At 40.8% G+C, this 12542-nt stretch overlaps 1 long non-coding RNA gene across 1 annotated transcript in view; it reads right to left on the bottom strand.

Annotated features, from left to right (window-relative positions):
* Nucleotides 1-1857: 1857 nt before the first annotated feature.
* The window catches only part of LOC146799585 (uncharacterized), a 315625-nt gene continuing 304940 nt past the window's right edge, over nt 1858-12542 (bottom strand). Inside the window, exons 3-4 of the long non-coding RNA XR_014969285.1 lie at nt 5883-5998; nt 1858-2409 (exon numbers count right to left, since the gene is read on the bottom strand). This is a non-coding gene — a long non-coding RNA (uncharacterized LOC146799585). The remainder of the gene's footprint in view (nt 2410-5882; nt 5999-12542) is intronic.

Below are 12542 nucleotides of genomic sequence, written 5' to 3'. Positions count from 1 at the left end.
TGGAAGCAAGGATCTCACCAGGAGAGGTGACCAAACAACACTCCCTACTAGAGAGCTTGAGATTAGATGGGCACATGACTGACTAAGTGCTATTTCTCTCAAGTGTGGCACACTGATGAGGAATACACAGGTAGAACTACACCAATTGAGGGCACATTGGAAGAGAGATATATGGAAGCTGGACGATGACGAATAGAGAGATATGCTGCAATTCTAGAGGGGTGACCATATGGGTGAGCTTTCAGTTAATCCAATTCAAATATTTACTTAGAATCTACAACACTCAAGTCCTTCTGTACAGATTGCAGAGCCAGGAGTGACAAGTGCATACAGAACTGTGCTCAGAAGGGAACTTTCCTCCACACACGATGGAAATGCCCTAAACACCAAACGTATTGAGAGGGAGTAATACAAACACTAGAAGATGCCACCGGCATACATATTGATGCACAAACACCTTACTACTACTGGGAATATGGGGGGGGTCAGACGTAATGTCATACAAACTGTTATTGATCAATTTAGGATTCATACTAGCAAAGAGAGAAATCGTGAAAAAGTGACGCACACACTATGCGCGAGGCTATAAGACCGGACATAGGGAATGGACATGTGTAGGGCACGGGAAAAATGATGTATGAGGGATGGGAATGCCCCCCAAAAAGTTAGAAAATGTTGGGTGTTGGGCCATAGGGAACTAGTTACACAGAGACCTCAAAAAAGGGGAAAGAGACGGTGGAATAGAATGCTCTCGGACTAGGAAGAGGAAGGGCGAATGCATTAGAGGGACACCCAGAAACCTGGAACCATGGCAAACAGCTTGAAGAATAGTCCTAAAGAACTATGGGGCAGATCTACAAGAAACTAACGCAGCGCGGTGCAGCAAGTCATTTTGCTGCGCCACGCTGCGTTAGTTTCGAAGCACAGGGATGCAACATATTTATAACAATATGTCGCATCTCTGTGCTTCCCCCTGGCCAGACACACAAACTGCTGCCATGCGCGGGTGCAGGCACCCTTGCACCATGGTGCAAGGATGCCTGCATCATGGGGAGATTGTTTTCGTGCAGGAAGGGGCACCTTCCTGCACAAAAACAATAAGTTGAGGTGATTTCTTCTTCCAGTGTGTGCTGTAGAATGCAGCACGCTTTGAAAGGAAAAAAAACGAGGAGAAATGAAAACATTTCTCCTCGTTGCACCTCGCTACACCACCCTTAAGGTGGCCTAGCATTCAGACGCTTTTCCAGATTTAAGATTTCTCCTAAATCTGGAAATGCATCGGTGGACATGGGTGTTGCGTGGGAACACCCACAGCGACACACATGTCACGCCCCTAACACGCAAAGTGTCGCGTGAACAGGGGCGATATTTACAAGCACAGGTTAAGTCACGCAGGGTTACTTTACCTGTGCTTGTAAATATCACCCAGCAGGTTGCGTCACCGGTGCGTCACGTAACGTGATGCACCGGTGGCACAAGGAGCCTGTAAATCTGCCCCTGTGTGTGCAACATGTACTCTCGGGCTTAAGGGAGGAGGGGTGTCCAGGGATTGCTGTAATGTTTTGAGATTTGTTATTATCTAACAACGTTATGTCGACTCAAAACTCAAAGAAAATAATAATTTTAAAAAAAGAATGAGAACAAATGATTGTTTCATCTGAGCACTCACTCTGTTGTAGGTCCATGTAGGAATACACCTGAGGAAGGTCAGCCCTGAGGAAAAACATCAATGACAGGTAAGCCCTAAGGAAAAAAACAAATAGTACCAGTGGTACTAATGAACTAATCATGACAATAAAAACCACTACGTGCAATATATTTTTTGTTAGTTTTTGTCTTTTCTTTTTTTTTTTGTTTAAGAATTTTTTATTGAATTTTCAAGAGAAACAAAACACAAAAATACAAAAGGAATACAATCAAATTAGAAAATCAAGATCATACTTACAAGTTATAGAAATCGATTACTAAGAACCAATATAAAAATCCCATAAATTTATCAAATCATAACAGAAAAGAAGAAAAGAAAAGAAAAAGAACTAAAGAGAAAGGGGAAAGAAAAGTAAAAGAAAGGTAAAGATCAAAGAAATAAAAAACAGGAATCATAAAATATAAATCATATAAAAGCAAATGTCCTAAGACCACATAAGATACCAGAGAAAAGAACCAAATTAGGGTAGAGGAGCATGTGAAGAAAGATAAGATGTAAAAGGTAACCAGAGAAGATCAGATTTAATTTTTTGAGAAAGGACAGAAGAAGAGACACTGGCAATCCAATGTTCATCGCAAATAAAATTCCACCACATTAATGAAGATATTTTCGAATTGTCTTTCCACGAAGATAAAATGACTTTGAATGCCAATGCAATAAAGAAATAGAAGTGGAGTCATCCAAATCAGGTGAAGAGGAACCTAAAAAACATTATGAAATGACAAACTCAGATTACAATTAAAAATGTTCATGCACGTTGACCAAACCGATTCCCAAATAATCAAAACATTTGAACAATCATAAAGTAAATGTCTCAAAGTGCCAGTATGCTTAGAGCAAGACCAGCATAGTGGAGACGAGGAAGGGGAGAACCTGGAAATGCAAACAGGAGTAATAACAGCTCTATTATAAGTAAAATACAAGGATTGAGTTATACGGGCAGCAGCAGAGATTTTAAATAACTTAGACCATAATTTATCCCAGACATCGATATTAAATGAAAGGGATAAGTCTATTTCCCAAGCAAGTTCAGTAGGAGATTTAGGTCTCTCGGTTATATTTAACAACAATAGTTGATAAACAAGAGCGGCTTTAGGTTTATGCACAGGAAATAGAGTGTATAAAGGTGTTGGGGGAGTGAGGGATGGTGAGGTTGCAGGAGTATCAAAAGAAGCTAACTGTAATTGTATAGCAGCTGAAATTCAAAGATACTCAGTAAGAGAGGTATCAGGTAGCTGAAATCGTGTTTGCAAATCAAGGAAGGGAATAACAGAGTGTTGAAGGATTAATTGATGAACAAAAATAATACCCTTCTCCTTCCAGTGTTTGTAGTAGAATGATTTACCCTTATATTTAAGAAATGTATTATACCAAATAGTAGAAGATAGAAAGCATTGAAATGGAGTTAAACCCTTAGTGAATGTACTATACAATAAGTTTTGGGAATATTTTATAATAGGGTTGTTAGAGATGAAAGTACAATTAGACATATAAAGCACATTCTGAAAAGAAAAATCCTTTAGAGAGGAACGTTCAAAAACAATCTATCTCGGTATAGGGGTATCAGTAAAATCAAAGGATAAAGCAAAGGACTGTTTGATTATAAAGGCTGAGTGATACGCCTTAAAATCGGGAAAACGTACTCCATCTTCAGACTTAGGGCGTTTGAGTTTCATAAGGGAAATACGTGGGTGTTTCTTATTCCATAAGAATTTTACACAAATGGAATTAATTTGTGACAAATATGAAATGGGAATGCGAATAGGCAACATAGACAATATATAAAGGACATGAGGTACAATCATCATTTTTATCGTATCTAACCTCCCCCACCATGAAAGATAAAGTGGGGTCCAGGTAAGAAGCAAAGATTGAATTTTAGAAATTAATGCAGCAAATGTATATTTAATTGTGGCAGGTAGGGAGGAGGAGAACCAAATACCTAGGTATTTAATTTTCGTGGGGCACCATGTAAAATTAGTATCATTAAACATATATTGATAACATGACGAGTTCAGGGGTAGAACTTCTGTCTTAGAGAGATTTAACTTATAACCAGAGATGCTGGAGTATAAGCGAACCTCATCCAAGAAGGGGGGAAGGGAAGTAAGAGGATTAGCCATATATACCAATACATCGTCAGCATATGCTGATAATTTAATTTCTAGAGAATTATATGTAAAGCCAGATGTATGAGCATTAATCCGAATCCGCTCGAGAAAAGGTTCGAGGCAAAGAACAAATAACAAAGGAGAGAGAGGGCAGCCTTGACGCGTACCACGAGTCAATGAAAAAGATTTTGAAAAATGATTATTAACAAAAATACTGGCCCCTGGACAGGAGTATAATAATTTAACATAGGAAATGAAAGCTGGACCAAAACCAAACCATTGGAGGGTTCTAAACATAAATTGCCAATTAATACGGTCAAAAGCCTTTTCGGCATCTAGAGACAACGCTGCAAGAGGAGATTTACATTTTTTTGCATGAGAGATGACATTTGCAAACATTCAAGCATTATCTGCTGCTAATCTACCCTTAATAAAGCCAACTTGATCAGTCTTAATCAATAATGGAAGAAGACTCGCTAGACGAGTAGCAAGAATCTTTGCAAATATCTTACAATCATAGTTAATTAATGAAATGGGGCGATAGTTTTTGCACAGGGAATGATCTTTGTCAGGTTTGGGAATAATAATTATTAAAGCATCCATAAAAGAGCCAGAGGCCTTCGCATCATTAATAAAGGAATTAAACAGTGCCAGCAGCTTAGGAACAAAAATCGATGCAAATGTAGAATAAAATTCTACCGAAAAGCCATCCGGTCCAGGAGCCTTTGATTGTTTTAAGGATTTAATGGCATTAATAATCTCTTGGGCAGTAACTGCATTTTCCAATGAGTCAAATTCACTGGGTAAGGTTGGGGGAGAAAGAAGGCCAGAAAAGAAAATATCTAAATTTTTATTCGAAGGATTCGTGTCATCAGAGTAAAGGACCTCATAATAATCCTGAAAAATATTAGCAATGTCATCATCTGAGGAGACCAAACGTTTGGTGGATTCATTTAAGATGGGACCAATATTTTTACGTTCAGATTTGATCTTTAAATAGTTGGCTAACATCTTACCAGCTTTATTTTGGCCCCCATGATATTTAGATTTAATTTCAAGGAGGATGTTACAAGCTTCAACTGTAGCCAGTTTGTTAAGTTCAGATTTGGCCTTAATGAGCTAATGAAGTGCCGAGGGTGATTTGGAGGTAAAGTAATTATGTTCCAGTAATTTAAGCCGTTGTAGTGAAGCTAAATATTTATTCAGAGCAATTTTCTTTTTCTTAGACATATAAGAAATAGCAAACGCCCAAAAGGAGGCCTTTAAAGCATCCCAATTATTCGAAACAGAGGTAGCTAAGGGATTATTAAACATGAAAAATTCCTTAACAAAGGAAGTAGCTTCTGTAATGAAAATGGGATCTAATAGTAAAACATTATTAAACTTCCAACGACTAAATTTTTGTGAGCTTAATGAAAGATCCAGAGCAGTAAGGACTGGTGCATGGTCAGAGATGAAAATAGACCCAATCTCCGAGGATTGAATAGACGGGAGTAGGGATTTGCTGACTAGAATATAGTCAATCCTGGACCGTGTATGGTGAACATTGGAAAAAAACGTGAACTCAAGAGAATCCGGGTTACATGTCTTCCAAACATCAAATAAAGGACGAGAGGTAATGGCCGATTGAAAAGCCTTGTGGGATTTGTCTGGATGAAACTTGGACTTAGATTGTCTATCAGAAAAGGGGTCGATCCATTGGTTAAAATCACCAGCAATAATAATATTAGGACAGTCAAAAGAAGACAGCAGAACCTTAATGCTATGCCAAAATTTGTGGTCAGGTTTAACCGGACCATAAATATTCAATAAGACCAAATCCTTGCCCTGCACAACAGCCCTGGCCATTACCCATCGTCCATCAGTATCATTTTGCGTAGCTACAATTTGCACAGACAAAGATTTATGAAATAATATAGCAACACCCCTTTTTTGCTAGAGGCAGGGGAGTGGACAACTTGACCTACCCATTGTCTTTTTAACTTAAGTGACTCCTCTTCAGTACAATGTGTTTCTTGAATGAATGATATTTGAGAATTTAATTTGGATTAGTGAGAAAGTACCTTCTGTCTTTTGACGGGGTTGCCAAGACCACGAACATTCCAGGTGACAAAATCACACATAATGGAGGAGCGGAGGGGTACAATACGTGAGGAGATGAAACACTTCAGGGATACAGCTAGAAAAAAAGAAACACCAAAATTGGTCAAAAAAATAAAAAAAAGTATACAGGAAAACAATACACAGTTCCAAAGGACATATGCGATAAACAACACATTATCATTATTATTATTTATTGAGGCCAATTTGGCTATAAAAGACACATGTATAAAAAAACAGAGAATCATAATAGCATACATACAGCAACACTTTAGAACAGTAAGTTTAAAAATGTAATACAAGAATTAATTTTCATCTCCTCATTTTAAAACACATTTCATTTTGGCAACAGATTTTTGTAAGCATATACAGAGGTCCTACTCAGAGTATCTGACCAAGTTTCCTGCGAATAATATACACAGAGTAAAGGAACCTGCTTATGCTAAATACAATAAACTGGGTTGTATTGCTTTTTATAATCCTGTATGCTGTAGAGCAGGATCTGGTTCCTAGGAGAGTACACATGGGTTTTAGCCATTTCTTTCGAGCCTTCAGGTAGGCACTACATACAAACAACATGTGAATCTCATTCTCCGTACAGGAGTTTAAGCACATAGGACAGCACCCGCTTTTGTCATTCAGGCCTCCCAGTCTTTTCTGTGACCAGCGTTCTGTATTATAGTTCAGCATAAGGATCCCATATCTAAACTTCAAGTAAAGGGACTTTGCAATAGGTGGCTCAATTTCATCCAAAAAGGATTCGAAGCGGGGTTCGTCCTTAAAGGATAAAAAATCTTGAATTAGAGACCCAACTCTACTTTCATGTACGAGCCTGTCACTTATGTAAGACCAAAAGGCTCGTTTTACTATAGATTTAGAAAAAGCCGGTAAATTATCAGGATTCTCCCACATTGAGTACAAGCCCAGAAGCGTGAACCATTTTTTAATATGCACAAGCCACTGAATAGAGTTAAAAGAATCAAGAATCAACAATTCTTGAAGGCCATTTCTGTATTCGAGCAGTTCTGGGGTGGACCATAACCTAACCCAAAACATTAATGGTCTTATAATGGCAAAGTAATCTGTTCTTTTAAAATTCAAATCGAGCTGGAGGGGTATTAAAGGTGTACTATTCGGGACCCTTACAATAGCTCTCATGAATTTATTGTCCAAGCCCTGAAAGCTATCTCTGGCCCAAGGTCCCCATATCTCTGCTCCATACAACACAGCAGATTGAATTTTAAATTTAAAAAGCTCTAAGACAGGGGTTACACTCTTGCTTGTGCTAGCGTTCAGTCTACATATAATTGGTTTAACGTTGTGGGCATATGATACCTTACTTTTCTCAATTTGGGCCTTCCAACCTAGTTTTGAATCAAGTGCAACGCCCAAATAGGAAACGTTTTCCACAGTTCCTAATTTCTGGCCATTCAAAGTCAAAAACCCTCTGTCCGGTTTGCTGGGGTTTAATGCCATACATTTCGTTTTGTCAGCATTTATTTCCAGGCCCTTGGTCATGCAATAACAGCTAAAGGAGTTTAAGAGTGCCTGGAGTCCTTTCTTGGTCTGGGATATAAGAATGGTGTCGTCCGCAAAGAGCAACGCAGGCACCCTCTCTCCATTAAGCTGCGGGGAATCATTAGTACAACCATTCAAATAATTGGGAGCATCATTAACAAACAAGGAAAACAAGGTAGGGGCCAAGACACACCCTTGGCGAACCCCACGTTCAATGGGGATGTTACGTGTCAGTTCGCCATTTGGACTCCACCTAATGTTTGCATAATTTCCAGCATGCAGCTCAACTATTTGAGCCAAAAGACACCCTGGCAAGCCTACTTCACTTAAGGTCCGCCAGAGCAAGTTGCGAGGGACAAGGTCGAATGCGGCTCTCAGATCTACGAAAGCTACATACAAATGACCTTTCCTAATATGCACGTACTTCCAGATCAAACAACAGAATCTGAATATTTGATCTATGGTACTAGTCTTGCTCCTAAAGCCAGCTTGAAATTTAGAGATTATTTTTGAGTCCTCCAGCCAATCATTAATCCGAAACAGTAAGTGTTTGGCATATAGTTTTTGCAGGGTGTCCATTAGACTAATTGGTCTATAGTTTGAGGGTACCAATCTGTTCCCCTTTTTAAAGATTAACACAACTTCCGCTGCACGCCAACTATCTGGAAAGCGACAGCTTGTAGACAGAACATTAAACAAACGATTTACATAAGGAGCCCATACTTCGATGTCGTGTTTATATAGATCCCCCGGTATTTTATCAGGGCCTGGTGCTTTACTATTTTTTAGTTCATTAATCGCCCTTGTTGTTTCCTCCAGTGTGAAGTCAAGGGGTTCAATAAGAGGGGGGGACCATGATATCTTGTTGTCATCACCATCATATTGTTTATAAAGGGATGTGAAATGGGTCACCCATGTCATTTCATCCAAAAACGTGTCTTTTACAGCTCTGCCTGCATGCCCCCCATTTGCCACCAACCTCCAAAACCCAACATTATCATTAGTTTTTGCAGCAACTAGCATTTCTGACCAAATCGACTCTTCCCATAGTTTTTTTGATGTTTTTTGGGCACACTTATATACCTCCCTTGCAAGTTTGACTCCTTCTTTTGATTTGCTTTTAATAGCAAGCAAGAGGTTTCTCTTGGCCAGCCTGCATGGATGAGCGTACCATAGTTTTCCGTGACTTCCCACTCTTATATTTTGTTGCTTTTTCCTTGGCATTTTTGACAAGCAAGTTTTTAGTTCACTGAAGAAAACATTGTGTAGTTCGATAAAGTGATCAAAGTGGACAGGTAGAAAAGATTGTCCAGCTATAGGTCCGAACATTTCCCCAAAGAGAGAGTACACCGATGCTAGGGCCTTGCCATCAGACAAAATATAGGGCCATTTTACTGCACGTCTATTATTATTTATGTGTACATCCTCACACATTTTGCCATTGGTGGTCTCAGATGATAGAGTAACTAGGTTGGTAGTAATATCACTAAACATTTGCACATCAATGTAAAGTTCTAAAGGGTAGTGATCACTTTCCTCCCTACTTGTCACTTTTAAATCAATCAAATAATGCCAAAGGTTAAGTGAGACAAGTATGAAATCTAGATTACTATTGGATTTCGCAAAAGTTGGTTGTTTTGTCAAGTCCGAAGGGAGGCGGCCGTTACATGCTCTAAGACAATGATCTGCCGTTAGCCTAAGCAATTGAACGGCCAAAGTGGAGCACTTAACAAAGTTTGAGGTTTCAAGCTGCGGAATTTTGTACACCTGGTCCTCATCCTCAAAGACGTCATTAATACCAGAAACCGGTTCGAAATTACAGTTTAGGTCGCCTCCCAGAATTACCGGAGTATCTCCAACCACCTTTTTCAAAAAGAGATCCAGTGTTTCCAGAGTAGGTGAGACCTTGGAGTGGGCAAGTGGTCTATTATAGACGTTGACAATGTAACATTCATTTCCATTTGAGGGTACAATTTTTAGGGCCAGAATATCGGGTGTTCCTGTATCTATAATTTCACCCCTCATAACCAAGGTGATTTTAAGCCATATGATCAACCCCCCTGACGGTCTCCCCCTATCAGACTGAACTGCCTCAGTGCCATAGGTTTTGTATCCGACTCTATGCGGAACATCTAATGCCCATGTTTCTTGCAATAAACAAAGGTCACTAGTATCAACATAATCAGCCCATTCAGGATCCTTAAGATTTTTACCAACACCAGCAATGTTCCAAGACAAAATGAGAAAACGTGGGGTCAGTCTATTACTGGAACAGGTTTGGTCATCAAAAGCCGGCATAAGTACCGGCTGGTGATGAACATTACCTAACTGTATATCGGCAGTTTGATTCTCTGTCTCAATGACCACATCTCTTACTATAGTATTGGTTCCCCCATCTAAACAGCCCACATCCAGATCGTGACATACTTTATCAGCTGCTAGAGACCTTTCCTTGCTCTGGTGGTGATAAGACTTATTACCTAGTATACAGTAAGTGTCATATAACTTGGGAATACAATCTGGCATAGTCCCAAGTCAATCGACAGCATCTAGACAACTGAACCTGTTAAAGGTGGGAATACCAGACCACATATTTCGATCTGCCTGTCTAGCCAAGTTGGGTACATAACCGTGATACTGTTTGACAGTGTTCCAATTGGACCCATAATATATGGGCCTAGGTGGGGGGTAAAAAAACGATAGGGGCCTAGCTTCAATGGGTGGTGTGTCTCCATATGATTTCCATTTGCAAATCTGTTCAGCACTATGGGGTTCCTCAAAAGAAATGACTATGCAGTCACCCATGATTGATTTAGCCATGGGTCCTACCCACGGCACCCTACGAACCATAAGGATTTTACTTTTCATGTGATTCGGAATGGGTTTATTCGAATTTAACCAATAGATCACTTTATTTTTTAGAGATTGAAAGTTCTCCTCATATTGGTTTTCTAATTCAGGTACCCCTGTAAGAACAATTACAAATGGGCTTGCGTCAGGTGGTAAATCTATATACCCTCCTTTAAAGTTGTTATAAGCATGGCCAGATTGATAGTTTGGCTTATTAGGAACATTGACAAAAGATCTATCAGTCAAGGGTTTATTACTGGCAGGTAGATTAGATGTGGTTTTCTGTGGAACAGGGGTGTTGGGGATAGGAGAATGGGTAGTAGCAACATTTGGTAATTGAGGCGTTTTGCTTTGAACATGACCCTTCAGCAAAGATTTATTAGAGGTATTTACAGATGACGAGGTCGAGGGAATTGGATTTGATGTGGCTGATGTATTTGTTATCGATTTTATATTTGTACTTTTTACTATTCCCTCTTTTTGCTGTTGTATGCTAGTTGGATTTTTATTCAGAGGTATCACAGGAGCAGTAGCTGGTGCTTGCATAGACACTATGGGTACATCAGTGCAATTGAGACTTAAGCTAGATAGTGTAATAAAACTTTTTTCTACCTCAAGCAACTGATTCTCAATGCCAGTTAACCTCACTTCTAGTGGCCTGAGTAGTTTCTTAAGCGTCTCCCATACTAGTTTTAAAAAGTCTTCCCTTCCCCCTTCCTGTTCTACCATGTTCAAAGAATTTCTCTGGCCCTCATTGACAGAGTGGTCAGCCATTATGACCGAGTTTTGCTCATCTGTGCTATCATTGACGCTTTGAACAATTAGAGGCGCTTGGTCAGACATATTATTAGCAATACTTACATTGGGTGTTTGCGGGGCCCCCCCTATAATGTTTTGACTAAAGGCTACCTTCGCCTTTTTTCTAGCATACGCAGATATATGTTTCCGTTTTCTCTTATGTTTTAGTGATGTCTTAACAGGCACCTGGCTTTTGGTCGGGTCTGTTTCCACCAATACCTTTTGCTTCTTACCATTTTTACTACCCACGATGTTCCCTATCAGTGGATCCGAAGATGGAAAACTTTCAGATACAACACTGACAGAGGGGCCCGAGGGAACAAAGTCTTGATTAATAGAGGGAGTTGTTTCCTCAGCAGTAGAGTGAACCTCGACCAAGGTGATAATTGGTGTGGGGCCAGTAGTGCGCTCAGGGGTTTTTGAGAAGGCAATACTACCTAGAGAGGATTTTTTCCTTAATACTAGTTCGGTAGAGAGCCTCCTTGCAGACTCCAGCTCCAAGGATACTCTGTGCTGGAGTTTAGTAATCTCATTATCAATTGAAAGGCTAGTCCTTGTGATAAAATCATCCAGGGTACCTGTAGCCTTTTTCACGGATTTGGTAGACTTACTCATAGTTTCACGGACAGACATTATTTGAACTATAGGTTGTTTAGAATTAAAACACAAGCGCAGCTAGACAACTCACGTAAAAAAAAAAAACAAACAAAAAAAAAAAAAAAAAAACCAAGAGGGATGGCCCGGTCCGGTCTTAATCGGTCTATAACGGCCTAAAACGGCCCTGTCTTTGCCCAGTCTTAGCCCCGGCCTTTGCCCCGCGCGCGTCCCGCGTGCGCGTTACTGTCACTGATTATCAGGGAGAAGAACAGGTGGAGGGGGCGGGAAGAGGACCAGCTGCGGCCGATCAGCGCCGCTGAGCACGCTGGTCCTCGCAGTCCCGCCTCTGTCCTTGGTGTCAGCTGTAATGTCCCTGAAGGCGCGTTGGTGCTCCAATGCACGAGTGGAAACCCAAGGGCTGGATCCCCAACAAGGTCTCTTGCCTGCGAGCAGCTCCCGCGAAGCGGGGGCCGCGAGGCGTGGCGAAGTGGCCAGAAAACGGACAGGCAAACAGGAGCAGCACTCCCAGCAAAGTCAGTGAAGTAACCCAAGCAGCTCTTACTCCGCGGTGATTTTAACGGGTGGAGGGGGCGGGAAGAGGACCAGCTGCGGCCGATCAGTGCCGCTGAGCACGCTGGTCCTCGCAGTCCCGCCTCTGTCCTTGGTGTCAGCTGTAATGTCCCTGAAGGCGCGTTGGTGCTCCAATGCACGAGTGGAAACCCAAGGGCTGGATCCCCAACAAGGTCTCTTGCCTGCGAGCGGCTCCCGCGAAGCGGGGGCCGTGAGGCGTGGCGAAGTGGCCAGAAAACGGACAGGCAAACAGGAGCAGCACTCCCAGCAAGGTCAGTGAAGTAACCCCA

Source organism: Triturus cristatus, chromosome 9 (assembly GCF_964204655.1).
Source record: "Triturus cristatus chromosome 9, aTriCri1.1, whole genome shotgun sequence".
NCBI lineage: Eukaryota > Metazoa > Chordata > Amphibia > Caudata > Salamandridae > Triturus > Triturus cristatus.
This window is presented reverse-complemented; position numbering and strand designations above follow the sequence as displayed.